The following is a 27,074-nucleotide window of genomic DNA, read 5'->3' as shown; positions in this document are numbered from 1 at the left end:
TCGCATTTGTCAAAACACCCCACTCAACTGCCGAGTTGCTATGCACTGAGATATCAAGAGAACAAGCCATCAAAAAATGCCTCGTTACATCTTACGATAAGCATGTGACTTCTTCCATCATTGACAAAGAAGTCGAGTAGTTGAAAGCATTAGCTGACACCGACTCTCCATTTTTACGAAACTGGTATACTCTACGATTGCAATGGGAACTCAAAGGATGTCAAATCATGAACAACACTGAGTAGCATCGTGCAATAAAGACATCGGAGTACGACCCACACCCACCTCATATAGAGTGTTAACCACTCTTTGTGGCCAACCCATGGAAGAGCACATCAAAGGACACCCATATCTTGATCGTCTCCTGACCGAAGAAGAGCTCCACATCGCTAGCCGTGTCGATTCCAGTGATTTTCTAACGGATGTCCTCACTTACATCACACATGTAAGTACATGGCCCTTCGCTCTGGACCCCAAGGCTCAGTTGGAATATAACCCAGAATTCTATACTTGGCTCATGCGCAAGTAACCCTTGTATCCGAATGCTAAATGCCCTTGATCTCCTAACCTTTGATCCTAGAAAGGATTCTTCTCCATCTGGAAGGGGAGAGGGTAAGAGAGTAGGGTGAAGGTGAATCAAATTAAAACCAATCAAGATCAAGTAAACGCAATAAACACATAAGAAACTGGTGATGTAGGAGGAATGTCACAAAATTTTTGAAATAAAAGCAAAAAGTCTGAAGGGAAGAATCTGTATTGGATCTTAATGCTTTCATTCAACAAACATAAAATCTTTCTTTTCAACAAATTATTGTATATATATTAATTATAGCACTAATGGAAAGTATGGTTCATGACAGGAACGAGAGATGTCGCAACAAGACCATGCTCACCGACTCCCCTTCATGGAGGAAGAGAGAGCGCAGTACGGCATCAGCCTGGAAAATCGAGCTTATAGTCAGTTAAAATTCCGCAACATTCGCAACCTTAAGAAGATGGTGGCTAAGGAGCAGGCCACAAGGAGAATAGTGGAACAGTGCAACCTCCACAAGTACCTAGAGAAGTTTGCACAGGAACCTGACCACACGAAGTGCGTAGAGTTCTTGAGAACATACAACCCCGACCAAGAATGCGGAATGGTGATGGTGGGAAGGGGGGACAATGCCCGACAAGTGCAGGTACCACTAAACCAGGCCTTGGTGGAGAAAGCACTGGGGCTGGAACCTAGGGTGGAGAAAAAACGTAAGAGGGATGTGTATGCTCTGCTGAAGATGAAGAGGGAAGAAGTTTTGACAAACGACGGCATCAGCATACAAGGCATCCCCGATGATGCTGAGATTCACATGCAAGCAAAGTTGATACACGCCCTTTTCTCCAGCCAACGCTACAATTCCCTCATGCACCGAATCAGTGTACCTGTGCTGGAGAATGTGGCAGCCGACACCCTAGATGAGGTGGATTGGAATTGCTACGTGCGCAAAACAATAGACCAAGCGGCCAAAGCACTAGCCCTGGGAAACAAACAGGCAGGTGGAGAATCCCCCGCATCTAAGAATACGAAGAGGAAGAAACCTTCCTCGAAAGCCTCCTTCATCGGGTACAGAAGCATACTGATGGCCATCATCCAGGAGGTTGTGAAAGAGGCCCAACAAGGAAACAAAGGAGCATATGAGACCCCAGATAGGTCACTGACCCATCAAAAGGATGAGCAATCGAGCAATCGGACAAAAATCAAGACACAGAAGAAAGAGCTAGAGGCTCAATCCGGACGAAGAGAAACAAAGGAGTTCACTGGGAAGGCAATTCAGAAGAAGAAACAAAAGGTGGGCATGAAAAAGGAAGAAGAAGATCTGGAAAGAGAAAAAAAGGAATCCTTGAGAGAGGCGATGAAGTGGAAAAAGAAGGAGAAGGAAGAAGCTGAAAGGTTGGCCGAGGAAGCAAGGAAAATACAAGAAGAGAGAGAAATAAGAGTTATGGAAGAGGAGGCGGAGTTGAAAAGACATGAGGAGAAAGACATGGCCAAAGCAATTCATTAGTCCATAGAACAACAAAGCCGACTGGATGGCCTAGGGACTTTAAGTCTACCTAGGGAAGATAGACCCGACTCAAGTGCACAAGTACTTGAAGCCATGCCATCCATGGTCATCGAGGGCAAGGGTAAGGCCCCCATCCATCCCATTTGGGTCCCCTTGCCAACGAAGCCACCATTGCCACCCCAAGCATCCCAGCCAGCACCGACGTGAACAGTTTTGTGGCATGGATGCAATACTTTATCAATAAGGAACTAGCACAAGGAAGGGGCAGGGAGGCCACAGCCACCATGCACAAAAGGCCAACTACAGATACCAAATCTAGGCAAGAGCCAAAATGCCAAAAAATGGAAGCCTTGACCACCCCAATCCCCACCACTATGATGCCACGCGCAAATCGTGACGAATACGTTGATGAATTTCTCTCATAGTTAAAAAAGGCAAGGGAGGAAAGGAGGATTGCGGTGGCCAAGTTGAAGGCAGAAAGGGAAGCAGTAGTGGCCTTCCAGCTCGAAAAGACAAAGCAAATGGCTATGCAACAAAAGGAAATTATCGACCTAAAGAGGGAACTAAAGACCAAAGAAGAAAAGGAGCAAAGTTGGCAGTGACAGCTCATAGATGAAAATCAAGAGCTCGAGAAGATGCAAAAATAATATAACCTTCTAATCATGCAACTCGAGGATCTAGCAAAAAAAATAGGGCAGATCAAACAGGGCATGAAGGAGTTTACCATAGGGGAGGAAAGGAGGAAACAAGAAGAGAAGCACCACCACCGAGAAATGGAAACAATGACCGAAAGACTGAGCCTCGAAAGAGAAGAGCAGGAGAGAATGAGCAGAGAGTTGGAAGATCAACAGTGGAGGCTCACAGCCTTAGTGCAAAGACAGGGAGAAGGCATGGAAGAAATGAAAAATAGGGCTGAAGAGTGGGCATGCTAGAATGAGCAAAGAGTGAAGACCTTGGCGCATTGCCTAGCTTTGGTGGAGAAAGAGAAAATCCTAGCAAAAGGCAAAGCAGAGGCAGCCCAAGTGGCCTTCCATACTCAACAATGAATCTTCTTGAATACCTTGATGGATGCCACTCATGAGGAGGAAGGGGAGTCCTTGGAGGCAATAAAAAAGAAACCGAGCATAGCAATGTGCAGAGCTCCGCGAGCAGGGCTACACATGCCCTCCCAACCCATTACAGTGGGGCTAAGCCCGGAGGAACAACGTAGGTATCTACTATTAGCTGGACTAAACCCCCAGGAAATTGATGCTCTGGGGTTCATAGAAGGGATACAACAATAAGAGCGCCTAGGGAGTGAGACAAAGCTGCACATTGATCTAGGCGGATTCGAAGAAGAAGTGGTTCCACGACCCCCTTCACCCCATCTTGAAGGGCAAGGGCAACCAACAGACGCATATGCGGAGAGGAAAACCACCCTGAGGGAGAAGAGGAGGAAACTGGTGGAAGAAGCCAGACAAAGATTAAGGGCTAACCCTATGGCCCAGCCATCTGTACCCCTCCTGCCATGCCCAAATGACATGCCTCCCAGTTTTCATGCGGAGCTCATACTCTGGGACAGACAAGAACAGGAGAAGTAGCCCTTCACCTTCATCTTCCTTATCCCCAATGCCCTACGCAGGGTCCTTCCCACTAAAATATCCTCCCCTCCTCATAAACCCTGTAGCACACCCCCCCACTCTCTCTTGACTTAGATGCAAGTAGCTTTCACCCTCATGACCACCTCACACTAGCCACCTTAGCCACCTTACTAGCAACACACACACACACACACACACTCTCTCTCTCTCTCTCTCTCTCTCTCTCTCTCTCTCTCTCTCTCTCTCTCTCTCTCTCTCTCTCTCTCTCTCTCTCTCTCTCTCTCTACCCAACCTATTTAGCTAGTGTGTCACTCATTGGAAATCTTGGTGGTCCACATAGTGCCTCATCATTCAAATTCTCCACTTAACATTTAGTTGCTCTTCTTGCCACCATCACCTTTATCATCTTCTTTCCTCATCATCACCATTATCACAATTATCCTTATCATTCTCATCAACTTCTACTCATCTTGGCATATGGATTGAAGTTGCACTTTTCCACCAATTCCCTATCATGTCATATTTGTTGATTATTCTTTAAGGTTGGGCTAGCAATGAGGACTTTGGATTGTTGATGTCCCACATGGCTAGTTGGAGGTCCAACTCTTTTCACTCCTTAGTTGTGAATAAAATCTTGTCCCTGTTGTGGGAATCTCTCAAGGAGACTTGTGCTTACAATTCCATTGCCCTTGCTTGTGGTACTTGGGATTCTACCATGTGTACATAAGACAAAATAATATTTGTGAGAACTTCAAGTAGCCCCAAAGGAAAAACAAAAAATGATAGAGAGTACTTATTTCTCCCTCTAGCAAAAGAAGATGTCAAGCTTCCTAAATTTATAGGATTTAGAGATGGAGAAGAGTGATCTTGGTGTTCGAAAGACTTGTAAGTGGTGTTTAATTGATATGCCTATGACATTATCTAGGGTTAGTTCTATACGTTATTTAACTAGTTAAGTTTTTAGATATCCAGCCAATTGGTAAATATTTGGATCATACTCCAGCAACACTATCTTAGGGAATTTTCATATAGTTTGGGAATTCCCAGTATTGTTAATATTTGGCCACATGATCAAATATTGTCCCCTTACTTGAAAGTTGAGGCCTACCCTAATTACTTTATAGGTTGTCTTTCCAAGTCCCACTTTGAAGCATAGGTTAAGATTTAGCCACATGGCCAAATCTTTACCACTTATTTGAAAGTTGTTGGACTTGGGAGATTCCCAAATTCTCTAATATGGTGTTTAGCTCTCCTAAGGTGTTTAGGTCAAAGGGTCGTATGCCAATTATACAAAGATAAGAAATACTCCAATTGTGGTCATTTCAAGTACAATGCAATAGGTGAATTGTTAAAAATACATAAGGCTATTTTAATAATTTTGATAAGGGTACTACGATAGAAAATGACACTCTTTTGTCTCTATATTTGGGAGTTCCTCATTGGGTGATCCTCTCAAACATCTTGAATCCAATATTTTAGATAGAAGATATGAAAGTCATAACTTTAAAGAGTGGCTAACCATCACCTTTTCTTGGGAGATAGGTTGGGTTGTCAAAGAAAATGATCACTTTTGATGTTGAAGTGGCTACCACAAAGATAACATTTCTTAATGGCATGAAGGATGGCAAGCATCACTTACTTATATAGATGGAGTTCTCTCTCTTTTTCATCAAGCTTCCTACTCTCATACGCAATCGCACCATAATCTTAGTATAACACAACTCTAATGTCAAAACCACTAGGATCCACACATATAGTAAATTTTCTAGAAAAATCAAGACATGGCTACTGAAATAGGAAGTGATTTTAGATCATTAAAGCTCTTTGTAGTTATAGCATCCTAGAAAGAAGCCTCACACTTCAATTGATTGGTACAACTATATAAAGAAGAAAGAAGAAAGACCAATGAAACCTATCAATAACTAGTAGGAGTAAGCAAAGCCTTGAGACATTGGATCTTCTTTGGATCCACCATGATTCCTCTTTCTTCAACTATATGCCCAAGTATTCCACCTCATGGACTATGAAGGTGAACTTACTCTCTTTCTAAAAATTGATGGTTTCTCAAAGTGTTTGTGGGAGCTTTTGCTCAACCGCCAAGGCCCATGGACCACTTATTGCTTCAAGCGTTCCAAGCAAGCTCTCGTGGCTATCTCTCACCTAGCCGACGCGCTGTTGATCCTCTTGGGGTGTAGTGAGCTTACCTTGATGCTGAAATGAGTTGCCTCCTCCCTCACACAAGTCGGTAGCTCCACGATCCTAGATGCTAGCTCAAGCATCCTCAAGCCTCCTCCATCTCCAAGCTCCATCCACCATTGCTCTTTTTGCCTCAGTTTAGCTTTAGAGGCAGCCTCTACGCCTTTGCTCTTTTTCCGTTCTTTTTCCACTTTTTCCTTCATTTTTCTGCCATTTTGATTTGAGGTTAACATTACCCCCCTCCGAGGCGGGTGCCAATCCCATGGCACATCGAGTTGTTTGTTGGGGAAGGGTAGGCAGTTGGCAAGTTGGTCAGGCAATGGTAGGGCCATATGTGGGCTGGACTACCTTGGAAGCATGGGCAATGATACGACTAGATAGACTTCCCTTGGCTGGACTACAAAGGACACAGCTCCCAAAGACGCAATTATGATTCTCGTACTTTATGTAAGTGCCTTAACTCATTTAACATAAATAAGTGTTTCAGCATACATATTTCTTTAGTTTAGAATTTTATCTCCTTTTATATACTTGCAAGATCATCCTATTAGATGCAACATATGGAACATCTTTTATTATTTTTAGATTAAGTAAGTTTCTTAACTTAGTAATACTTATTCTTTTTATACACTTGCATGGCCTTGACAAATTGTATGCTTTGCTTTGAATGGAAAAAGACAATCAAGTACAAAATAGTAGCAATGCTCCTTACAAAGATGCATAAAGCATAACATGAAGTAGACATGGTAACATGGCCGGAATGATGTAACATTCTAGTAGCATTACAAGGGAATCCAAAACTTATACAACTATAGAAACCTACAAGAGATACTCAGTTTCTATCACCATCAAGTATATATGGGTAAGGAGCTTAAATGCATTGGTTCCCCTTTGTCTTAAATGTAACCTTGATGCTACTAGAGAATTTGAGGTAAGGACATTCCCTAATAAGCTTCCTCCCTCTATATGCAAGTGACATCCACTAAAGAGGCACAATCAATGTAATCTCTCTTCCTCCCCTTTGGATATATTGACCAATGTTTTCTATCTACTATATGCTTAACAAGGGCACATCGTACATTATTGTACAAGTGAGTCTACCACTATATTTTTGAGAGAAATGAGTTGCATCACAAAAAATACCATCTACAATGTGATGTACCTACCAAAATGTGGTGCATGGGGTAATTGCTTTCAAGGTCCTATCACAACTATTTCCATTCAAACCCACTAGATGTAGGTACTTTGCTAATTGGGTAGCCTTGGGCATGCCTCACAAGAGAGTTCACAATTCCATCCTAGAAGGATCAACCCGAAGGATCTATGACCTAATAGTCCTAACAACCTTCTAATGTCCAAGAAAGAGAGGTTAATTTGCAATAAGACTTGGGTTGAGAGTAGACTAATTGTCACACTTGGTTTAAAGAAAGTAAGAGATGGTGGGGAGTTAAGCTTGTTGCCTCTACCCATAAGACCTGATCTAGATTCGTCCCCCTAAAATGAGCTTAGTTGGTTCTAAGACATTGACCCTAGGAAGTCTTCGATCGGTCATGATCCTATTTCCATATTTGAAAAGTAGTCAAATAATGACATCATAGCTAGCCATCTAGCACTTCCATCGAGGGAGGTGCTCGCCCATTTTCCACATACACCAAGCATACTTTAGTTTTCTAAGTAGATTATGTTATGAACATTGTGTGACATTTACAATTAGCTTCATTAACTATATCTTAACACATGCTTCATGACACTTTTTCATTACGTGTGTGTACACAAAAATAGGTAAATGTTTTCTTTTCCAGATAATTAATTTGATAGTTCTAAGATATTTAAAATCCAAGTCCACTCATAAGACCCATAATTACAAAAGATCTACCCCACTGGAGGGTTACCAGCTTGCCTGAAAATCGAGATCCTAATGCCATTGCATCGCACTTGTATAGATGTATGTCCTATCTTAGAACTAGTAACAAGTATTACCAAAATAGACTAGATTCCTCTTGTTCTTGCTTTGCCATAAGAGGGGAACCTTCCATATGTGGCCTACCCCTAGGGAGTCTGCCTATAAGAAATCATCTATATAACGTGCATTCAAAGGATATTAAGAAATACTATGATATCCTAACTCCTCACAGAATGTACTTGAAGAACTCTAAAATTATTAAATAGATAAGATCTCGAGCAAAAAGATCTAACCTGGGATGATTAACAAGGACTGTAGCCACCCGCAAAAGTTATCGCATGAACGAGACTTATGAGCCATATTAGTCATTAGTGTCAGTGTCTATAGTATGGATGGTCCCAAAATACTAGATTTTTGAATAAAAATAGCATATTTTTGATATTTTTTATTGTAAATATCCTAAAAAGCTATGGAAACTTCTAGAATAGGGTATGCAAAAAAATCAAGTAGCTTTTTTAGCTAGTTTTGGATATTTCATGCAAGAAGAAGGATTGGCAAAATCATCCACATTGCGATCGTAGTTTACTGGCATCAAACAGCACTCCGAACAGGGAGAAGAAGAAGGAGTGATTTAGAAGAATTCTAAGCATGTATCCTGGGGTTTTACCCCCCCCCCCCCCTTCAGAGCAAACAAAACCATCAGATTGCATCTTGGAAGCTTTAAATTACTGATTTTTCAAGATCCCTTCCATAAACAGCTCTTCTTCTTAGCCACAACCCTTCTTCTCCAATTTAGCTATAAATACAAGGCATGGGGAGTCATTGAGGGTAGTTGGAGCAAAAGAGGAGAGACACTTCTCATCAGGAGTATAGAGTAAGAGGGAGTGGGACAAGAGAAGCACGAGCATGGAAATTTCTCATCAAGAAGACAAGGAGGATACTTTGCGAGCTCTTGAATTCAATTCCTCCATCCCTTCTATCCGATTCCCCTATGGAATAAAGACTCTTCTCGATTTCTCGGAATTATTGGTGATTGCTTCCCCCCCACCCCCCTGATCAATCAAAAATTCTGTATATAAGAGACCTTGAGATACAATTGCCAAATGATACTGTTCATAATTAAACTTACCAAGATTTTCTTTTATTGCAAGCAAAGACCCACGAAACTCCAAGGGAGTTATCCTCAAGTATGATTCTTGCTTAAATTCAATCCAAACTAATCCCCAAGGAAGAGGAAGTCAAGGAAGACTATTGGAAGATATTGCCACTTATGCTAATTTGTCTCGAAGTTATTTTGCCACTCATGCTAATTTTACCATGGCTAAGCCCTCTCTCTCAGTCATCGAGTAGTTCATTTCGGTCTCAGTAAGTTTTTTGCTAGCAAAGCTCCCTGGATAGTCGAGGTTGTGTTCGCCAGGTTGGCACAATACTGCCCCCATGGTGAATTTTGAAGCATCAATATGTACGTGCAAGGTAATGGTCCAATCTGGGGCTCGTAGGATCGATACAATTGTCAGAGCCTTTTCCAATTCCTTGTACGCTCATTGACATGCTTCAGTCCATTCAAAGACAATCAATAGCTTGTACAAAGGTCTGGCAATCAATGCATAGTTCAACACAAACCATCGATAGTACCTCGTATGGCCTAAGAATCATTGAACTCCCTTATAGTTGATTGGGGGCGAAAGGTCAACAATAACCCTGACTTTCGAGAAGTTAGTGGCGATGCTGTTCTTTGATACCAGTGCCCTAGGATGCATCCATGTTTCACCCAAAACTGGCACTTTAAGGGGTTCAAGGAGAGACAATATAGGTGACACCACTCAAAGACTGCTCGAAGTTTGTCTAAGTGTTCTCTCCAAGTCGAGTGAACACACAAGTCATCCACAAAGACCTCCAATTCCTTGAGAAGCATGTCTTTAAATATGGTGTACATGAGGTGTTGAAAGGTGGCTGGAGCATTAGTCAACTCGAAGGGCATGACCATGTAAGCAAAGACGCCCTACTCAGTGGTGAAGGCAATCTTATGCCTGTCAGTAGGATGCATTTGCACCTGATTGTATCCAGAGAAGCCGTCTAGAAAGCTATAGGCCTCTTTGCCCACCACTCTTTCGAGCATGTGCTCGGTGTATGACAATGGGTAGTTGTCTCTCTTAGTGGTAGCATTCACCTTCTTGTAATTGACGCACACTCTAATCTTTCCATTCTTCTTCATCACTATGACTATGGGCGACACCCAGACTGTGTGCTTGATTTCATAAATGAATCTTGCTCTCATAAGCTTGTCAATTTCCTCTTTGATTGCCTGAGCGTAATTTGGATTCATCGGGTACAGTCACTGCTTGACCAACGTTGCATTTGGCATCATGGGTATGTTATGAGTCACTACACTCGGATCCACCCCCTTAAGCTCCTCTAGGGACCAAGCAAACCTGTCTATATACTCTCACAAGAGAGCAACAAGACTCGTCTCCTCTTCCTCAGTCAAGTCATCGACAATTAAGACCGTGGTCAGGGTGTCTCCCCCTCCTGTGTTAGGTTCACTTCCTTGTGGTCCCTCGATGGGTTCACTTGTTTGCCCTTGGTGTTTGGCACCCAACAGGATTACTACCCTGTCACCCTTCTTGAACTTCGTAAATCTCTTCGGGAGATCCTGCAGCTTTTCTTGCTCTTCTGTATGTGTGTCCCTAGGTATCTCTGGGTCACTATCTAAGCTCACTTCCGACTCGGAATCAAACTCACCATTTTCGCTAGAAGAGGTGGTTTCTCCTGGCAGTCGCAGCTTGAGGTGGGTTAGGCTTGCTTGTTCGAAATCTATGGCTCCTATGTGTTCCAACCACGCACGATCAGAATCCATGCGCATGACCTCTCATTCCATCCTAAAGACACCATTTTTCTGTGGCTTGGAGTTCACTCGTATTTGTTGTATTTCTCATCCCTCAGTGTCGTATTCCACTGTGTCTATCTCACCCTTACTTTTGTCACTGAAAGAATGATAGTCTTCGTCTCGTCATTGGAGTCATCTTCGTCTGACTGCTCATTGTCTCCTAGGTTTTCACATATCTCTTGTCTCTCGTCAGAGACTAGGGCCCAATTTTACATGAGGTTTAAGTCATGCACCTTGGTCCATTGCCACCTTGGTTCGTCTAACAGATCTTGGAGTGGCTTGAAGTTTGCTACTCGATTGCCAGCTAGCTTGCTAATCAAATACTCCAAGATCTCTTGGAGTTCCTTCTTGTTATTTGGCACTTGGAATGTGACAAGCTTAGGTCACCCACAAAGGGTTCCTGCCATCATGAAAATTGGTATGGAGGGCATTTCTTTTGACCAGTCAACTATCTTGATGGCTTGCTCATATGCCTCATGATCTGAGAATGGCAAGTCGATCGTAGCAAGGATATGCATCCAGTCTCGATCATCCTCCGAGGGCATGGGATATACTTGGTTAAGGGTCCATAGGACTTCTTGATCTGAGCATTACCTTTAAGCATCACGGAGATGGCATCCAAGTCGACTGGTGAGGTTTTCCACGTGTCCATCTCTACCCTCACAGCTTCCGTTCTATTGCTAAGGAAGATTAAGCCGTTACCCCAATCTTCGATGACTCTGGCCTTGCACATCTAGGGTCAACTTAATAGGATATCGTAGTCCACTCCCTTCATGACTATAAAGTCAACTGAGAACTGGACGCCTGCGATTTTCACTGGCCAATTTTTAAGTACCCCGAATGGTTTCACTCTCATACCATTTGCTAGTGTGACATTAAACCTAGTGGTCTCGACAGGTGGGTTTCCCCACGTCTGAAGCACTGTGTGGCTCAGTACACTAACCCCCACTCCTGTGTGTACAATCCCCTTTCTAGTTCTGTCACCTAGGGCTAAGACAGGTAAGACCGCATGCGTCTCAGTGCCTTCCCAAAAAGCATTAACGTGTAAGGACTTAGGCATAGAGTGCAATGCCAAGCTCGGTATTTGTGTCTTTGCATCACGTTCGTGTAGGTCTGTAGCAACTTGTTCTCTTGATCCTTTAACCCACTGCTTTAGGTCTTGCCATAGGGTGGAATGCTGCCTAAGCAGGTCTCCCAGGCTCAGCATCACAGGCGTGGTCACTAGTGTGGTAAGGAGGTCGTTGGCTACTCGTCTTTCTCCTATTCCAGATTGTCCTGGCCAATGGCCGTGACTGATTTGCTAGCCTATAGCCTCAAGGCTTTGCCTAAGCGGTACTGCTTGTGGCGCAATTGCATCTCTTGCTTTTGGTCGAGGGGGTGAGATTGGCATGCTTATGCTTCGATCTCGTCCTCTAGGATGGGCTCAGCATCTTTTAGGTGCTCTTGGGCCTCTTTTACCCATTCGTTCACTTTCTCGATAGCCTCTAGTTGGCGCTTCGGATGCGGGTATTCGCCTACCCTAGTACTTTCCTTTTTGGCCATCTTAGGAGCTGAGGTTTCTGTCTCCGCGTTAGTAACCTTCTTTCCAGAAGGCAGAGTAGTGGCACTCTCGGTTTTCAGCATGATCTTAGCTTTGGGTTTCTTCTTTCTCCGTCTACAACTCTTCTTCCCAGTAGAGGCTGCATCGAGGTTGCTCGGACCTGGCAATGATATGCCGGCTTGCTTCATCTGTGCTTGGGTCATGACATGCAATGGGATAGGTGTGGCCTCCCCATCGAGGTTCTCGACACCGAGCAGCCCCAATGGGACAGATGGAATGTTGGCTGAACTTGAGGATGGTTTTTGCTTGGGACAGTCAATGAAGAGGTGAGTGATTCCACACTCTGGGCACCTTAGGTCTGCCTTGTCTCTATTTGGTTGCTCCCTTTCAGGACAATGTGATGAGACGTGCCCTGGATGACCGCAAGTCCAACATATGATTGGATCTTGCATCTGCCCTCCTAGGCCTCTACCTCAGCCTCTTCCTAACACCATCACTGTACTGTTTGATAGTCCATAAGGACTGCGCTGCCCTTGTCGTCGTGCGAGACGTATGGGTATATGTAAGTCTCTTCCTCATTTGGCTCCTCCATGTAGTGGATTGGAGTGTCACTTGGTTGATGAGTCATGTAGGGACTAGGCGGTCTAGGTATGCCTGTAGGGTTTATGTCCATTCTAGGAATAGCGGGTTTAACATCGTTAGGCGGAGGAAGGGCCAATGGGACCCCCCTTCCGAAGAATTTTTGGGGTTTGCTCACTAGATATGGCTGGCCATAGGGTTGTGAGTACGGGAGTCTTCTCGATAATCTGTAATGCGCAATGTCATGACCGAATCTATCGCAATTAGCACAAGGTCATGACCTAGGGTCTTGACACTCGACCCGGCAAGTGGTTTCTACCACAGTACATGCATTGGAAGTGTGGATGCATTGGTTGTCTCAACATATCCTGCAGTTTGGCTATCTCCATTTTTACCTCAGTCAAGTCTTGGTTTGTCTCAGTGGCTTTCCCTTTGTCCTGGGCTATTGGACTTGATTGTTTACTATAGGCTGACGCTCTCTCTGAACTCTGCGAGTTGGTCTCTTCTGAATTTGAGCTCCTAGAGCTCCGCTCTTTCAGTTGGTCGTCTACTCGAATGGCCTCTTCAAACACCCTAGGTATTGAGTCTCGCTGCAAGCTCGAGTTGCCTGCCGAGGCCTTATATAGCTCCTCACTCCATATTCCATTGATAAATACAGTGGACACCACTCTTTCGGTAGGTCATTCGCCCACGGCGATTCTCTTGAAGAGGCTCCTCATGTGGGTGACATAGTCGGGGATGTCCTCTTTCTCTTTCTGCTTGACATTCATCAGTCTCACTAGCAGATTGTCAGAGTATCCGGGCTCGGAGAATCTCTTAATGAAGAGGTTTTTGAGGCTGTTAAAGTCCACACGTTCTCCGACATCTAGACTTGTGTACCAAGTCCTACCCTTGTCGCCTAAGCAAAGCCCAAATGCTTAAGAGCGTTGAGTCAAGTCGATGAGGCTGTTGGTCTCACAGACTTGCTCGAATCGCTCTACAAAGCTATATGGATCGTTGTGGGGTTGATACTTGTCGAGTTGCTTTGCAACAATTGGGATTTTAGGCTGGTCCTTAGAGCCTTGGTTTGCTCCTAATCCTGCTAGTAATGATGTCGCTAGTGCTGTAGCACTCTGCTTCGCTACTGTGTTATCGAGCACTCGCTTCATGAGAAGCTCACTCAATGTCAATTCTCCTTCCAGGGCTCTCTCATGATCGATCCGATTCCCACCTGCCAGGTTCAGCACCCGCTGTTCATAGCACGCTGGTCTTGGTTGTATTTTACTATGCCTTACAGTGCCTTGTGGGCTAGCTTCTGTTCCTCTTCCAAGTCTATTATGATGGCTTCTGCCATTCTGCTGTGCAGTGCTCATATCGAGCATGCACATCGTAATTGCTTACCAGCTGCTGAATTGCCTCTGGAAAAACTCCTAAGTTGAGTTCCTCGTTTGGCGAGCTTTCCTCTGACATGATCGCGTTCTCTTGCTCTACCAAGCTGTCGATCATGTTGAGCAAGTTGGTCAGATCCACTTCTCTAATGCCGCTTGCTTGGTCCTACTCTGTGCTTTGGTTGTCCCTCTATGTCTTGGGATCCTCTCCTACTGATGGGTTCCTTGAGGTGTTTATTTGAGTGAGTTCCTTGGCTTATTGCATCCAATCCTCAATTTACCTCTACTCAGTATTTGTGTGTTCTTACCCATGCACTTATGCTCAATCAGGCTTTCAGCTATCCTTAAGTGCACTTCAAGTGCAGAAATTTAGGATGAGTGTGGAAAACAAGTATCTAAGCGGCTTACGCACTCTCTTGCTTCGTTTTAGGCCTAATAGGCTTGTTGACCTACATCTGCTTGTCTTGTCAGTTTTTAGGGTTTTTCACTGCGTTGTCTTGCCCGTTTTAGGGTTGTTCAGGGTCTTTGGCTCAATTGGCTGTCACTAGGACTCTGGGTCTAGCAATAGCCTACTCGAGCTGCTAAGTGACCGTGTCCTACAGATTTGCCTATTCCCTGCGTCAGAATCGAGTTCCACGCCTTGAGAGTACTCACGAAGGTTTATGCGGCCGAGAATTTGGAAAAATCTTGACTTGGCCCAACTCGTCCAAGTTGCAAAAGCTGAGTGTGTCACTCGGACAAGGCTGAGGGGCAAATGGAAGTGTGGACCAAGGAGATTCACTCGGATGGGCTGAGGGACAAATGATAACTAGTTGGAGTGAGTGGTCGAATGGTAACTAGTCCAAGTGGTGTTGGGTCAAGTGGTTGAATAGTAACTAGTCTGAATGGGCTGAGGGCCGAGTGGGCGAGTCAAGTGGGCCAAGTATCAAGCGGTTTGAGAGATTCACGCGGACGGGCCGAGTGAAAGGCGTCCGAGTGTAGTTGGGCCGAGTGGGCCGAATGGAAAAGGGCCGAGTGGGCAGAATTGCAAGTTGTGGATTGAGGGCTGATTCTGGGACTCGGCCCAGAATCGCCGTCACTCGGACGGGCCAAGCCGTGCGCGACGCGGCCGCGTCGGGGATGATTTCATTGAATCTAACGATCCGCATAACCATCAAGCACGCCACCTTCGAGATCACAACAAATACGTAGCAAGGAGGTCTTGATGTACCTGAATCGCGCGAAGGACTCCCCAATGGCAAGATCAAATCGAATCAATGCTGGAAACACACTCTTGCTCTCTCTCACTCTCTCTCAATGTCAGGGTATGAAATGAGCTCTTCCTTGACCTCTTGGCTCTTAAATCCCTTCCCGGGTAAGGATTTGATATCCCCAATCACTCACATGACTTGTGCCCTATTTTGTCCTATTTTACAGCAGCAAACCCTACGCTTTTCCTATCCGATTTCCTAATCCTAACCTACTCTAAATGCAAAAATGGTCGAAGGAAAAAAATTGAAATGATTTCTCCATCTTTTTCAATCATCAAACTTGAAAAATAACCCAAAATACTTACTTGTTTCGAAGATAAAAAAACCCAAACTTCCTACCTATCTCAAGCTCTGGTTCGGGGATGAATCCCTTACTTCGATGCTCGATATGAGGCGTGCGAGTGCTCAAGCTTGAATCTCTTGGTCCCAACAACGGAACCAAAATGTGGAAGCTTTCACTCAATTGCCAAGACCCACGGACCGGTTATTGCTTCAAGCATTCCAAGCAAGCTCTCATGGCTATCTCTCACCTAGCCGACGCATCGTTGATCCTCTCGGGGTGTAGTGAGCTTACCTTGATGCTGAAATGAGTTGCCTCCTCTCTCACACAAGCCGGTAGCTCCACGATCCTAGATGCTAGTTCAAGCACCCTCAAGCCTCCTTCATCTCCAAGCTCCATCCACCATAGCCACGTGTGAGACAAGAGAAGAGAAGAGAAGAGAGAAGAAGAGAGAAGAGGAGACAGTGAAGAGCTTCACTCTCTTGATCCCTCACTCCCACACACTCACTCACTCCCTCACACTCTCACACTCCCTCCCTTAAGAGCACACACACAAGCAAGATGGAAAGAAGAAGAGAAGAAGAGAGGACTCTTGTTAGCCACACACCAAAGAATGAGCTTCCATTCACTTTTTAAACTTTATATGTACAAACTCTAAAACCCCATGGGTGCCCATTCCTTTTTACATGACCGGCCATTGTGGCAAGGTCCCTTTTTTCTAATTCCCTCTTCTTGCTTCATGCCCTAAGCCTATACCCATCTATTCTTTTACAAGTGGCACAGGAGGGAGCTTGGCGCTCTTTTGCAAGAGTTTTTAGAGTTTTTGAGGCGCATTTCCTTTAAAATTGCTCTTTTTACCTTAGTTTAGCTTTAGAGGCCACCTCTACACCTTTGCTCTTTTTCCATTCTTTTTCTGCTTTTTCCTTCATTTTTCTGCCATTTCGATTTGAGGTTAACAGTGTTAAGGACTTCTCTTACATGCTTTGAATGGTCTTCTTTGTTCTTGCTATATGCAAGTATATTATCAAAGAAAACAAGGATTGTTTCTAACCAGAATGGTCACAATATCTAGTTCATCAATGTGGTGCATTGGAAAGCCCAAAATGCATAACTAATAAGTGATAAAGATCCCTCTTATTCCTAAATGGTTTTTTATATTCCTCCCCTTCTTTAATTCATATTTGATGATATGCCAATCTTAAATCAATCTTCATGAAAACTTTAGCATTCTTCAATTTATCCAAAGACTCTTCTTCTTCACAAGTAGCACAGGGGAAGCAAATGAAGATTGACTTAGCCATATAAAGCCCACTTCCAACAACTTTTTCACTTGTTTCTCCACTTCTTCCCTCTCACACTTGGATAGCCCAAAGGGTAGTTTATATATGGGTGTATGTTTAAGAGCTGAGTGAATTAGATAGTCCACTTCTCTCATTGGAGGTAAGAAAATAGGCATCTAAAATATGACATTGTATTATTTTAAGAGTATGTATAAGCAAGGATCCATCTCTTTTGAAGAAGAGGGTTGTTGATTCTCATTAAATTTGGAAAAAATAATAATTAAAATGTGATAGAGAATTTATGTCACTTTTGAGTTTCTTAAGGCTAATTAACTCCACTTATTTCTTCTCAATGCCATCAAGAGTAACTTGGTTTCCATTTCATTTGCATGTGTTCAAGATCCATAGAAAATTTGCCAAGCCTTTCTAACCAATCACACAACCAAGTACAATGTCAATAGGCCCCATCTCAAGTGCTATGCGATGAACCATAGTAGTACAAGATAGTGATAGAACAATGGAAGTGTGTAGGCCTATTTATAATTTCATGTGCTAATTCGTCACTTGAGCTCTGAAAGTGTAACGTGTCTGCTTGACCACTTGTGGGACACGTCTTAGCAATCCATTGGGAGGGGAGTCTAGAAAGTGCCACGTGGCACTCGCAAGGAATGTCATAGGGTTTGCGATCTAGGTCTTCCCGAGTCTACCTCGAAGCGAAAGTATCTGGCCGTTCCCACTTAGGACCGACTTGAAGTCAGGGTTTCTTTCCTATCAACCAAGTCTCTAGGAAGTAGCTAGCGTCGAGCTCCAGATGAACCCCTTCGAGTAGAAACAACAGAGTCGAAGTAGATTTATGCTGCACTTGGTTCATAGAGAATGGAAAACAAGAGGGATGCACCGCTCAACCTCTTTGCCCGTAGGGCATAGTCCCATTTTGGTCCCCTAAAACGACATGAATTGGATTCTAACTTAACAATACCTAAACTCATCCGATGGTAAATCCTTGTGAGAAGCCTCCCAGTTCTCTGGGACCACCTAGCCATAGGACAGACCCGTCGAGGGATTCCGTCCACCCGCTTCCCTTGATAGCTTTAGTTGTCTAATTAGGTCCTACCACATTTATGTGCAACATTTAAAATCAGCTTCATTAATTAAGCCTTTTAGGGCACAGAGTTCGTTCACGTAATTTACAACACATGCACAAAAACAAAACAAGCAGTCCTTTTATCAAACAAGTTCCTTAACTTATCTTTAAATTAATCTTTGTTTCTTGCCCATACAGGAGAATTATGTATCCCTTCTGTCCAACAGAAGTACCTGGTCCAAATCACGTGGCATTGAAATTTCCATCCTTTATCTAGAATAAGATCTTCCAACGTCCCAGACATTGGGCTCACAAGGATCTCCAACTCCATTCTGGACAGGCAAGGGATGTCCAAAGCTCCACCTGACCCACAAGCGGTCTAGGAGTGAGATGCCATTTCCGTGGTTGGCCTTTTCACCTTTTCACCACTCGACCATTGGCATGTGAATCGAGTAGTGCCCTCTCGGGATAATCCGCAATGTGATCTTGGAGATGATCCACATGTACAAAATATCATTCCTTAATTAATCCAATTAAAATTCAAGCACAATCAAAGCAATCAGCCCTAATATCATCTTCTAGAAAAACATTCATTTATTTCCATGGCAACTTGTCATTACAGACCCTTGCCATTCATTTGCCATCAACACAAGCCTTGGAATATTTATCCAAATCACAATGCAACAATCCCTTGATTGAAAGAAAAACATTCAGGGTGTTGTTCAATCAACCAACAAAACTAATTATATTTTTCCCAAACAATACAATAATAGACACGACAATAATTCCATCGTATATTCACTCTCCCCCTTGGGGCCAAAGAGTAGAATTTACTTAATATTCCCTCCTTTAGCCTAAGGCATATGCTAAAGGTTCCAATACTATACATGACGTAAGTCCTATCATTCCAATGCAAATTAATCAATCTAGCAAGAGCATTTATGCCTCTTCTCTAAGTGACAATTATCTTTTAGTATTTTTTCTACTATGCAAATTTTTTCTTGGCTTTATCTTCCTTTCTCCTAAGGCAAGGAATCACATGCCATCGATGTAAAATTTACATAATCTCTCCCATGTATGTACAGTGTATATGGATTTGCAAACTTTAAACAATATCATCCTCAGTAAAGATTAATCAAAGACTCATTGATGCTGAATTCTTTAGTGTCCCATATGTTGCTTATGCTATGCATGGATTCATCACATAGCAACTAGGTGCAATTTAACTCCCTTTGATATAAGCACTTTACAAATTTCATCTTTGAATATTTGAAATGCGATTTATCCTTTTCAATTACCTATTCTAACACCACAAAGTAGGAGCCTAATGCATCTCTTGTGAGCATTAAAACAAGCATCTATCAATTTGAAAATATATTACTTACGACCAGTACCACAATTGGATTGATAGTGATGCCTTCACTCGAAGCTCTATTGTTGGTTGTAGGATTGTCATCCACATGCGACATTCTTTTCTTGGAGGCCATCATCCGCAAGTAGACTCAAGAGATTAAGAATGTGGAATAGATTCGAGATGGGAGAGCGTAAGAGAAGTTGGTTAAATCGAGGATCAAGATAGAGGGAAATTGTGCAGCCTCTCGGGGCAACTCCTCTCTCTCTCTCTCTCTCTCTCTCTCTCTCTCTCTCTCTCTCTCTCTCTCTCTCTCAAGCTCTCTCTCACAATCTCTTGGAGGGGTATACTCTCTCTCTTCCTCTCTCTTGCAATCTTTTGGGGTCTCGTTATGCTCCCTTGTGCCTCCCCATGCCTCATATTTATAATGAATTAGAGAGGAGGGGATAAGTTTGAGAACAATCTCTTAGAAGCCTCAGTGATCTGATGCTCAGATCATAAATCTGATGGTTGCATTGGCTCAAAAAAGGGGGGTAAAACCCCAAGACACTTGGTTAGAAAGCTCTTAGTTCACTCCTTCTTCTTTTCTCTGTTTGAAGTGTTGTCTACTACCTGTAGATTGTGATCGCGACGTGCGCGATTTTGCCAATCACTTTTCTTTATTTCTCTTTTTATAAAATCTCCAAAACTAACTAAAACATCACTTGTCTTTTCTTTTAAGTGACTTTTAGTTCTATCTTTTTAGGATAATATCTAAAATATAATAGTTTTTTCTCCCAAAAATCTAATATTTTTGGACCATTCAAACTATACACATTAATACTAGTGATTAATATGGCTCATAAGTCCCGTTCACATTGTACTTTTCGTGAAGGGTGGCTATGGTCCTTATCAATCCGAGAAAATGTTAGATTTATGACTCTCGATTTTTTAAAAATATATTTTTAATTGAATGAAAGTTATTAGCTATTAATGCTAGTAAGTTTTTACCTTAGTTAGTCTTTAGTTAGTAATCTTACTAACTTATTAATTGACTAACTAACTTTCGAACTAACCAACTAAATTTTATTGCATGGAAATATTACAGAAAGGGAAGTCCATCTCTTGAGAATATAGCTTTAGTCCATCGAGAGTTCTGGTGTTAACAAAACTCTGTGTGATATGTGTATTAATACAAATATGAGAAATCTTGCCATTGATAGTTTATTTGAGTCTCGTTTGAGTCTTAATGTATGAAATCCTTTGCAACTGGTCCACTTGTAATGTAGCAATTTTGAGACTTTCCTTTACACTCAAAACACTATAGTTGGTACTTAGCATGAGAGTGAGTATTCATGCCCGCTTAGCCTTCCTATAAACTAAAGATAAACATTAAATCTTGGAAAAATACCAAGAAATGAACCATAAAACATAGCTATAAACTAAAATAATGCATTATTATAAATAAAAAATTGACCTTAACTCATGGTAAAATACCAAGAACTGAACCAAGAAACATAGCCATATATCTTGTATTATAATGAAGCTCATGGAACAAAGAATCCATGGTTGAAATCAAGAAGCTAGCAATGCAAGAAACAAGGCTCTTGATGAGGCCAAGATTGATACATGATTACACATTATGATGCTAAGTGGGCATGAATACTTACTCTCATGCTAAGTGGTAGATCAAGTTCCTTAACGAAAGAAGCATACAAAACAACTAGCCAAAGATATGATCAGGCTTACAAGTACATCTTTTATATTACATCCCAATGCTTCGACATTTACTATAAAGGCTAGTCTAATGCTCCAAGGTTTAGTGTAAAGGAAAGTCTTAAAATTGCTACATTATATCTTGCAAAATCAATAATAATTTTATTGGTTTGTTAGCCATCAATAGTCCTTAGTCCTTATCCTTGCACTACTTTAAAGACCCATAATAATTATTAATGTTTCATGTCACCCTAATCATATTGTTAAGTCTTAAGATTATCCTTATCATTGGGATAAATATCCTCACTCCCATGACCATCATTATTATAGCATACCTATTTAAATATTTTTAAAAATTTAAACTAGAAAAAATCAAACAATTCAAACTCACATTGCAAGGGAAGGTGGCCATGGCTAGCTATCATTATGGAGAAACCCCCCCTTTATAACCATTGCCCCCTTTGAAATTTTCCCCAAAAAATGCATTAAAGCTACTACACCAATCATAGTGGAGCTCTCAAACAATAAGAAGATCACTCCTATTCATGTGACTCAGGCCTATCTTCATTTTGGCAAAATCAAAGTGCCAATTGAAATCCAGCTCATGCACCAAATGCGGTACGATCTTTTGATCGGTACTGATATTCTACAACATTTGTCCAGTATACTTTTTGGTCAAATAAATTTGGTATCACTTATCAGGACAGGAAAGCAGAGCTACCCCTACTCCCCAAGATTGGTAGGATAGTTTACTCAATAACTGAAACTACTGGTCCTGACAAAGCAGTAGCAAGAGAATATTTGATAAAACAAGAAATGAAGAAATATGAAGACCAAATCAAAAGCACGAAAGAAAGACTTCAATAGTTCATGTATGAAGATCCATTGGTCTATAAAGAAAAAAGAGAAAGGTTTGCTATTTCTATACCCATCCATCCAAATGCTGTACCAACAAAGGCTGTTCATCAAGGAATGAAAGAAGAAGACTTAATACTCTGTAAAGAGGAAATAAAGTCTTTGTTGGAAAAAGGTTTGATGGAATCGATAAATTCCCCATGGGCTTGCTAGGCATTTTATGTCAATAAGCATTCGGAACAAAAGCAAAGAAAAAAGAGAATGGTGATAAACTATAAGCCTCTCAACAAATATCTCATAGGGCATGGACACCCTATCCCTTTGAAGGATTTACTCCTCCAAAGAATTAAAAAAGCCAATGTCTTCAGTAAGTTTGACCTCAAATCTGGCTTTTGGCAACTACCACTAAAAGAAGCAGATAGGTACAAAACATCTTTCTGTGTTCCCCATGGTCACTATCAATGGACAGTTCTTTCCTTCGGCATCAAGGTTGCGCCAACTAAATTTCAAGAATGGATAGATTCTGTTTTCGACAATTTTTCTTTTTGCCTAACATACATAGATGATATCTTGGTTTTTTCAGAGACCATCCAAGATCAACTACATCATCTTTCCCAGATTGCCACTGCTGTAGAAGAAGCTGGAATGGTTCTATCACCTACCAAGTCCCTAATATTTCAAACTTCAATTGATTTTCTTGAAATTGAAATAACCTAAGGATAGATCAAACTACAAGACCATGTCCTGAAGAAAATTGTGGATATGCCAGACACCCTAACTTGAGTCAAACAGTTACAACGATTTTTAGGTTGCTTAAACTAGGTAAACTCATCCCCTCCTATTATTGCCACATATTCAAAGGACTTATATCCTTTATTAAGAAAAAATAATTTTCATTGGGAACATATCCGTACTTTGGCCGTCCAACACATAAAAATCCTAATTAGCAATCTTCCTCCTTTAAGATTGCCATCTGATCACATCCACTCATCCTCTATATGGATGCGTTTGACTCCGAATGGGGAGCTTGTCTTTGTGAAGAAGAAAAGAATCTATAGCACTATACCCTTGTAGATATGTTTTCGGGATTTTCTCAACCACTCAGAAGAACTATCCCTCCTACCAAAGAGAAATCCTTGCAATGATTAAAGCCATCAAAGCCTATCGGTTTTTTGTGGAATTTGTTCCTTTCACAATCAGAACTGATTTGAAACATGTACCGGGCTACTTAACAAAAAAAGTGGCAAATGAAATAGGGAAAAAAAGGTTACTCCGGTGATCATAATTCTTTAATGCTCTGGATGTCACATTCGAGCATGTGCGGGGAATCCAAAACATTGTAGCGGATTTACTTTCTTGAAAACCACCTTGAAAAAAGGCCAACTATGCTTGATGTACAATATTCCTCCTTCCCTTTAACAATGCTCATTTCTTTGTTCCCACCTAAAGGCATCAATATCACTTTACAAGATTCCCCCCTTGCTTCAATCTTTGGTGGGAAAAGCTTTTGCCTCTGTCAGTTTGCCTATATAAGCTCTCATTGTAAACCGTTGTAACATAACAGAAGAGAACGAATACAAGAGAGCAAGTTCAAGCAATACCAAGTCTTCTCATTCGCCTTGACTCCTTAGTCTTTACTATTTTCTCTGCACCATATCTCGCATCATTGTCTAAGCATTGCTCGTTCAGCTTGTGTTTTTGTCCGTCTTCCGCTGTGTAGATGCCACATGTCATTGACCTCCCCCTCACCATGAAACAATGACTAGTGGAGGTTAAAGCTCCCCCCCCCCCCCCCCCGCGCCCCCCCTCTTCCCCATTTTCCTCTTCCACTTGTACCATCCCCTCCACCTAGCAATTGTAGGATCCCACATCCTAGCTATTCTCCCCCTTGATTCTATCCCAACCATGCTAGCATGAGACTCTCTCCCCAAATGAATAATGATGATGATGATGATGAGGGATATGAGCCTCTCTATGAGCTAGTCCCCTCACCCACAGTGTCCAATTGTGATGGAAGGGTTGTGATGCCTCCTCCCTCACCCGCAAACAAGTCCCTCTTGCACCTTGGTTGCCTTGCACCCTTTCTTGCTCATTGCGATACCAATATTTGGCCCTTAAGAAAGGACCTTGTTTTTTAGCCCCAACTCATTGTATTCTATGATGTACTGTGATACGATTTCTTGTGCCCTTGGGACTGTCGTGTTAGGTGATACCTCATGAGGCATGTTCCTAGTCATCCTTGCAAGATGCATACCCATGGTTGGTTTGTCACAATGATGATATCATATAATTGAAAATAACCCCCCTCCTCTTGAAAAGGGGGATAGGTGCACAAATTTTGGATAGGCCATGAGGTTGTCTGTATAGAAGGTGACATGAGAGAGAGAGAGAGAGAGAGAGAGAGGGGGGGGGGGTACCTACAAGCTAGGGAGGGGACATTTGGTAGTTAAGCTTCCTAGAAGAAGAGGCTATTGGATTGCCTTCTTGTATGAGTACACAACCTAATGCAAGAGAGCTTGTATTAGTGACAACTTCAAATTCTTGATTCAAGTCAGGTAGTTTCAAGATAGGAGCTGTGATCAAGCTTTGTTTAAGCTTCTCAAAGCTAGACTATTAAGTGGGAAACCACACAATAGCAACTTATTGCTTAAGTAAGTCAATAAATCAAAGCATAATCCTTGATAAAAATCATATATCATCCTATTAAGCCCAAAAATTTAAGACTTAACCATTTTTGGGGGTGCCCATTCTTGCACATCTTTAACCTTGGCAAGATCTACTATAATCCCTTCGTCAGAGACTACAAATATGAGATACTCAATCTACCTCTTGGAGAAGGCACATTCTTCTTCTTGGCATAAAGTTTGTGCATCCTCATTGTTTCAAAGATAACTCAGAGTTGTGTCTCATGGTCCTTATCTTTCTTTGAATAGGCCAGGATTTCATCAAAGAAGACAAGGACAAAGTCATCCAAGATAGGGCTAAAAGATGTCTTGCATTAGCTTGTTAAAGGTTGTAGATGCATTGTTAATCCAAAAGACATCATGATGAATTCATAATGGTAGTACCTTATATTAAATGTATTTTTTGGAATCTCTTCTTCTTGGTCCTTATTTAATAATAACTTGATCTTAAATCAATTTTTGAGAAGACCTTTACACATTGGAGATGATCAAGTAGTTCATCAAATCTTGGAATTGGATACTTGTTCTTGATTGTCACTTGGTTTAGTCCATGGTAGTTGATGTAGAGATGGAGGGTTCTATCCTTCTTCTTTTGGAATAGCACCAGGGCTCCCCATGGTGAGTTACTTGGTCTAATATATCCTTGGTCCAAAGTTGCTTGATTTGTTCTTTCAACTCAATGGCTTTTAGAATAGACATACAATAGGGTCATTTTGCTATTGGAGAGTAGCTCCTAGTGTTAGCTTAATCTCATGATCAACCTCTTTTAGTAGGGGAAGTTCTGCCAGTTATTTTGGAAACACATCTGTATATTCCTTTAACCAAGATGGTTCTTTTTTAGCTTTCTTTCCTTGCTCAAGCTTATTAAGTTTAATTAGGTAGATTGACAATTCCTTTCTTAGCACCTTCATGATTCGTGAAGCTTTTGTTAGTTGGATTCTAAGGTTTCAAGCTTCTCCTTGAGTGGTTAATAACTCTCCATTTTAATCTTGGAACAAGGTTTGACCCTTCCTACAATGAATATAAGCATAATTGGGGATTAGCCAATCCATCCCTATAAAACACTTATAAGCTCCTAGATTCATAACTCTAAATCCCATGTTGGAAAGATTGACTCCTAAGATAAATTTCACTCTTCTAGTTAGTTGAGTAGACATTGACTCCTTCCCATTTGTGGATCCTTTTGGCATATCCATGTAGTCCTTTGTATGGGGAATCCTATCTCTAAAATTTGCCACTCTTGGATGTTGTCTGTAACTAGGTGATGTCCTTGGGTGGGGCATACTTCAAAGGGCATACAAATCTAGAATAGTAGGCTTCTAAGCTTAATCCGTGTTACTTCAAACTAAAGAATTCATTCATCTTCAAGGTGCGGCATGCCAGTGGAAGGTATTGCATGCGTACAACTTCCTTCAGCTTATCCCAAGTTATGGTTGCTTCTAGAACCCCTTGGTTCTTGCACCATTGCTTCCACCAAATTCAAGCTTTGCCCATCAACTTTGGCTTAGATATTATTACTGATTAGGAGGAGCAGTGTTTGTAGCAACAAAGTAATCCTCCATAGATTCAATCCAAATTTTTGCTTTAGACTCAATATCCTTTCCTTTGCCATCAAACTCAAGCAATTTGATTTGCTTAAGAAGAAATTTCTTCTCTTCTTGCGCTTCAATTAGGATAAGCATAGGCATGGAGGTGCAATACCCTAAGATTATTAACATTTGCACGATTAGATGTATACTTTGTATGCTACAACTTTCGTCTCTTTCTAAGGTTTTTAATAATTGAATCCATGGTTTTTAAATTTATAGTATAAGTTTAGTACAAAAGTACACAAACTTACAAAGAATTCAAGATTCTTTTATTATTTATGGTTGTAATAGTGCTATCGTTAGAGTTTGTTTTGATATTAAGTAGAGATAATTGAGATCAAGCTAGGAAGATTTTTTGGTTACAATGGTTCTAATTGTGAAATTCAGATACATCCACAATTTTGTAGGTTGGAGTCTTATAAAATATATTTAGGAATTTTTATTTTTGGGGAACATTTGAAAAACCATATTTACAATAATTATTGCACTGTGGGTGCCCTAAAATTGCAATGCTCTTGGCTGGTGGAAGAATGTGGAGCACTTGATCATAAAGATAATGGTTTTGGTGAATCCATTCTCCACCTATGTTGAGGATGGGATTTAGCCATGATTCTTCAAATATAAATAGCTCGACTAGCTTAAGGTCTTCCATCCACTTGATTCTTTTGAGATTGTTTTGAAGATAGGCAAGTTGATCGGCATTGATGAAGTAGTAGACTTTGCTTTTGTCCATAGAAACTCTTAATATAGTGGTGAGGGATTACACTTATGCTCCAAGATTCTCATGAAGCAATCCCACCAATCAAAATCAAGGGAATGCATCGCGGAGGTAAACATTTCTTAGAATACCAAAGCTTTTTACCAATCTTCATTATTCTGAAAGAGATTCCATCGATTCTTAGATGGTGATTCATATTT

This window comes from Lygodium microphyllum, chromosome 16, assembly GCF_053477565.2.
Source record: "Lygodium microphyllum isolate KBCC chromosome 16, Lygodium_microphyllum_v1.1.10, whole genome shotgun sequence".
In the NCBI taxonomy this organism is placed as follows: Eukaryota; Viridiplantae; Streptophyta; class Polypodiopsida; order Schizaeales; family Lygodiaceae; genus Lygodium; species Lygodium microphyllum.
The sequence above is the reverse complement of the archived record's forward strand: the minus strand, read 5'-3'. Positions refer to the sequence as shown.